We start from the raw sequence: 6,301 nt of genomic DNA on the forward strand, positions 1-6,301 counted from the left end.
TCAAAAGCATCAATTCTTCGGTGCTCAGCCTTCTTCACAGTCCAACTCGCACATCCATACATGACCACAGGAAAAACCATAGCCTTGACTAGACGAACCTTTGTTGGCAAAGTAATGTCTCTGCTTTTGAATATGCTATCCAGGTTGGTCATAACTTTCCTTCCAAGGAGTAAGCGTCTTTTAATTTCATGGCTGCAGTCACCATCTGTAGTGATTTTGGAGCCCAGAAAAATAAAGTCTGACACTGTTTCCACTGTTAGCACATGAATAATTCTCAACATCTTTAGTTGTTAGTTAAATTCAAATTGGGCTTCCCTGGTGGCTCAGTATTAAAGAATCCACCTGTCAATGCAGGAGATGCAGGTTCGATCCCTGGGTCAGGAGACTACCCTAGAGAAGGAAATGGCATCCCACTTCAGTATTCTTGCCTGGGAAATCCCATGGACAGAGGATCCTGGTGAGCTAGCAGTCCATAGGGTCACAAAAAGAGTCAGACATGACTGAGTAACTGAGCACAGCACACACTAAGGTCCCAAACAGCTGCACTGAGAATGTAGCAGGGACATACATGAAAGAGGTTAATTGAGGCAAAATCTCCAGGATTCATAGATTGATGTTTTGTGGGAAGTGACATAGAGATAATTCTCACATTCTGGCTTGAGTTATGAAGTGGTGGTGGTGCTGTTAATCAGGATTGAGAATCAATTCATCTCTTTAATCTGTTGTGTTTTTGGTGCCATTGAACCATTGGAGGTGAACTGTGTAAAACCCAATTAGAGATGAGTCTAGTGCTCGGCAGAGAAGTCTGGTTGTAGATAATATAATGATTTAAGACCATGTAGGTGGTGGTTGAAGCTGTGTGTATGAATGAGGTCATCAGTTTCTATATGAAAAATGAAAACTACAAAGGCCCTAGGGTCTCCCCCAAGGAAGTACTACAAACTCAGAATCAAAATGCAAACTCAGATTTATCTGGTCCAAAGTCTGTATTTGATGCCTTCTGGAAATCATCTAATGGTTACAGTTTATTTTCTCCAAGTAAAACATGGGTGGGCATTTGGTGCACACAGATGATAAAGACAGAACATTTGAGACCATTTAGGGAGCTATTTGTATTCTCAAATGAACATTTATTTGTTTAGCTGATAAATATTTTGGTGGTCAGTACTCTTGAGAACTTCATTTATTTTGAAAGTGAAAGTGAAAGTTGTTCAGTTGTGTCTGACTCTGCGACCACATGGACTGTCCATGGAATTCTCCAGGCTAGAATACTAAAGTGGGTAGCCTTTCCCTTCTCCAGGGGATCTTCCCAACCCAGGGATTGAACCCAGGTCTCCTGCATTGCAGGGCAGCTTCTTCACCAGCAGAGCCACAAGGGAAGCCCAAGAATACTGGAGTGGGTAGCCTATCCCTTCTCCAGCGGATCTTCCTGACCCAGGAATCTAACTACGGTCTCCTGCATTGCAGGCAGATTCTTTAGGAACTGAACTATGAGGAAAGCCCTCATTTATTTTCTTACAATCAAAAACCAAGTTCTGACATGAGCTATCCATAACCTTCAGTGAAACAATGATCCCAAATCCATTCTAGATAAATCTTCATGGAAAATCTGAAAAGCATAAAAGAAAGAAATCTCAGTAATATTTTTCCAGAAAGTGGATGCTCTTTTGGTTAAATTATACATTAGACCCTAAAAATTCATAGGGACAGATAGTATGAATGACTCTGTTCAAAGATGACTTTTGAAGAAAGAACTGATATGTGATATTCAGTACTCTACAGAGAAGAGAAATACTTAACACAATTTAATGTTGCTGAAGTTTCAGTCTAAAGCTGTGGCCTTTGGTTTGTATGGCATTCTATTCTGACAAGCCAGGAATCACCTTTCACCCCCCTGCCCCGAGTTTTATGGTGTTATTAACTTACACAAAATTGCACAGTAGCCCTCTCTTCATTTTCTTTGCCACGCAGCCTGGCATTGAGATTGCTGACTCTGATGGCCAGTAGGGCTGCTCTTTCCACAGTGGCTTTGGAGTTCTTGGAGATGTTGTGAGCAGTCCCGGCACTGGAAGACGTTACACATCAGCAGTACTTCAAGCTCCTTGAGGTTGTGGACCAGGAATTTCTAGAAGCCACTGGCCCACAAGCACTTTGTTTTCTTGTTGCTCCCCTAATCATGTTGGACATCAAGATCTTTGGCCCTTGAATCTCCTGTTCACCCTGTTGTCAGTGCCTCTGGGTTTCTGCTGGTTCTGTTTAATTTTGACATATCAGTCTGACTGGTGCTGGATGAACTCCTTGGTCCTCTTTTTGACGCTGATTTTGGGCTTCAGGAGGGGTCTGAGAGCGGCCATGACGCCAAGCAGGAGATGGCTGCCACTTCCTAGGCATCTCCGAGAAAGAGAGGAGAAATCTCTTTGAACCACAGAAAAATAAATGGAAGTATATTTACTCTTTTACAATTGTTTTACCTTTATCATTTTTTCAGGAAAGTAATTTATGGTGTACATCTATCCTCTTTTGCAAAGAATTATTACGTAGGCAGGAAGTTTCCTTGTATTTTGGGTTGCCATGAGGATATCACCCAAGAGTGAAGCTCCTAGTGTGAATCTTATTTTGTGGGAAGTGTCTGCAGACTTAACCCTTGGGCCCCATGACAATCTCTAAGTTATGGCAATTGCATTAGGTTTATATGACCATCTACCTCTGAGATTACTGAAGTCATTGCAGTTCCCACAATATATGTTTTTTTAACCTTCATTAAAACTGTGTCAATGCAGGAATAAAGGTTATAACTGGGTGGGGTCTTGATCACCATCAGCACCTTACACATTTCAGAAGACTTTGAGTTAGAAAATATATCAGAGGTAAAATATAATCTTTTAATAGGATCTAGAGTGGTAAGGCCCAGCTTAATTTTGTAATCAGTGACTTGACAAACAGTGCAGTCACCTCACAGCGACTTGTTTCTTGGCCACAGAAGCAAATGGGAAACATCTGTATATAAAAAAAGAAATGAATTTGTTCTTCATATAAAAATTAGATCCTTTGCTTTTCTCCCTCATTTTTTCCCTAAGTGTCTCCTCTAAGCTAGGACTAGATTGGCACTGGAGAGACACTGAAGACCTGATATTCTAATGGAATATCTGACAAAATATATACAAACTGAAACAGCTGAAAATTATCATAAGTTTTGTGAAGGAAATTTACATGAATCCGAGAGAAGGAAACATACATTACTGTTACCTGGGGTGTTCAGGAGGGCTTCTCTGGGCATGTGGCATTTAATCTGACACCTGAAGGGTAAGACAGGAACCAGCTTTGTGAACTGTGTGCTCCATGGAAGGAACAGTCTGTGCAATGGTCCTGGGGTGAGCTTGTGTAGCTACATAGCTGCTGTGGGCTTTTACAAAGTCTCTCTCTCTCTCTTTTTTTTTTTTCTTGACAGAATCATACCAATGACTCCTTTATAATATTATATTAATTATAAATATGGGTACCTGGGATTGGGTAGTAAAAGTTTATGCATTTTACTACCTTCAGGAAATGTTGCTCCTATGTCCTCTCCTAGACCTGAATCATTGTATCATTACACAGATTTCAGGGGTAATGGAGAGAGATCTGTAAAATTGAAGTGAAATTTTATTTTCTCTGTTCTCAGCACAGAACAGGCCTGGTAATGTTCAGTGCAGTGATGTGCTATGCAAATCTTTGCCCTTTTTTGGGGGGGGGATGTTAATTAATCTATATATTTTAATTGGCAGATAATTACTTTATAATACTGTGGTGGTTTTTGTCATACATCCACATGAATCAGCCACAGGTGCACATATGTCCCCCCCAATCCTGAATCCCCCTCCTACCTCCCTCCCCACCCCATCCCTCTCAGTTGTCCCAGAGCACTGGTTTTGAATAATCTGTTTCATGCATTGAACTTGCACTCATCATCTATTTTATATATGGTAATATACATGTTTCAGTGCTATTCTCTCATATCATCCCACCCTTGCCTTTTCCCACTTAGTCCAAAAGTCTTCTTTACATCTCTGTCTCTTTTGCTGTCTTGCATATAGGATCATCTTTCTAAATTCCATATATATGCCTTAAATACTATATTGGTGTTTCTCTTTCTGACTTACTTCACTCTGTATAATAGGCTCCAGTTTCATCCACCTCATTAGAACTGACTCAAATGCATTATTTTTTATAGTTGTGTAACATTCCATTGTGTATATGTGCCACAACTTCCTTATACACTTGTCTGCCAATGGACATCTAGGTTGTTTCCATGTCCTAGCTAGTGTAAACAGTGCTGCAGTGAACATTGGGGTACATGTGTCTCTTTCAGTTCTGGTTTCTTTGGTGTGTATGCCCAGTAGTGGGATTGCTGGGTCATATGGGACTTCTGTTTCAGGTTTTTTAAGGCATCTCCATGGTGTTCTCCAAAGTGGCTATACCAGTTTGCATTTCCACCAATGGTGTAAGAGGGTTCCCTTTTCTCTACACCCTCTCCAGCATTTATTGTTTGTAGACCTTTCTGATGGCAGCCATTCTGACAGATGTGAGATGATACTTCATTGTGGTTTTGATTTGGATTTCTCTAATTAGGAGTGATGTTGAGCATCTTTTCATGTGTTTATTAGCCATCTGTATGTCCTTTTTTGGAGAAATGTCTGTTTAGTTCTTTGGCCCACTTTTTGATTGGGTTGTTTGTTTTCCTGGTATTGAGCTACATGAGATGCTTGTGTATTTTGGAGATTAATTCTTTGTCAGTTGTTTCATTTGCTATTATTTTCTCCCATTCTAAAGGCTGCCTTTTTACCTTGCTTATAGTTTCCTTCATTGTGCAAATGCTTTTAATTAGGTCCTATTTATTTATTTCTGTTTTTATTTCCATTACTCTCTGAGGTGGGTCATAGAGGATCTTGCTGTGATTTATGTCAGAGAGTGTTATACCTACATTTTCCTCTAAGAGTTTTGTAGTTTCTGGTCTTATACTTAGATCTTTAATCCATTTTGAGTTTATTTTTGTGTATGGTGTTAGAAATGTTCTAGTTTCATTCTTTTACAGATGCTGACCAGTTTTCCTAGCACCACTTGTTAAAGAGATTGTCTTTTCTCCATGGTATATTTTTGCCTCCTTTGTCAAAGATAAGGTGTCCATAGGTGTGTGGATTTATCTCTGGGCTTTCTATTTTGTTCCATTGATCTATATTTCTGGTTTTGTGCCAGTACCATACTGTCTTGATGACTGTAGCTTTGCAGTATAGTTTGAAGTCAGGAAGGTTGATTCCTCCAGTTCCATTCTTCTTTCTCAAGATTGCTTTGCCTATTCAAGTTTTTTTTTTTTTTTCTTCCCATACACATTGTGTAATTATTCTAGTTCTGTGAAAAATAGCATTGGTAGCTTGATAGGGATTGCACTGAATCTATAGATTGCTTTGGGTAATATACTCATTTTCACTATATTGATTCTTCCAATCCATGAACATGGTATATTTCTCCATCTATTTGTATCATCTTTGATTTCATTCATCAGTGTTTTATAGTTTTCTATATATAGGTCTTTTTTTTTTTAGGTAAATTTATTTCTAAGGATTTTATTCTTTTCATTTCAATGGTGAATGGGATTGTTTCCTTAATTTCTCTTTCTTTTTTTCATTGTTAGTATATAGGAATTCAAGGGATTTCTGTGTATCAATTTCATATCCTGCAACTGTACTATATTTGTTGATTAGCTCTAGTGATTTTTCTGGTGACATCTTTAGGGTTTTCTATATAGAGGATCATCTCATCTGCAAACCATGAGAGTTTTACTTCTTCTTTTCCAGTCTGGATTCCTTTTATTTCTTTTTCTTCTCTGATTTCTGTGGCTAGGACTTCCAAAACTATGTTGACTAATAGTGGTGAGAGTGGGCACCCTTGTCTTGTTCCTAATTTTAGAGGAAATGCTTTTAGTTTTTTGCCATTGAGAATAATGTTTGATGTGGGTTTGTCCTATATGGTTTTTATTACATTGGGGTATGTTCCTTCTATGCCTGCTTTCTGGACAGTTTTGATCATAACTGGGTGTTGAATTTTCTCAAAGGCTTTCTCTGCATCTATTGAGATAATCTTGTGGTTTTTATATTTCAGTTTGTTAATATGGTGCATCACATTGATTGATTTGCAAATATTGAAGAATGCTTGCATCTCTGGGATAAAACCCGCTCAGACATGATGTATGATCTTTTTAATATGTTGTTGGATTCTGTTTGCTAGAATTTTGTTGAGTATTTTTGCATTTATGTTTATCACTGAT

General features: G+C 38.7%; 1 protein-coding gene and 1 pseudogene across 3 annotated transcripts in view; one reads left to right on the plus strand and one right to left on the minus strand.

Annotated features, from left to right (window-relative positions):
- Positions 1 to 6,301, plus strand: part of FAR2 (fatty acyl CoA reductase 2) — a 176,465-nt gene that overhangs the window by 49,394 nt on the left and 120,770 nt on the right. The gene's annotated exons all lie outside the window — the stretch shown is intronic.
- On the minus strand, positions 1,918 to 2,413 carry LOC105000274 (annotated as a pseudogene).

This window comes from Bison bison, unplaced genomic scaffold (genome assembly GCF_000754665.1).
Source record: "Bison bison bison isolate TAMUID 2011002044 unplaced genomic scaffold, Bison_UMD1.0 scf7180017864370, whole genome shotgun sequence".
In the NCBI taxonomy this organism is placed as follows: domain Eukaryota; kingdom Metazoa; phylum Chordata; class Mammalia; order Artiodactyla; family Bovidae; genus Bison; species Bison bison.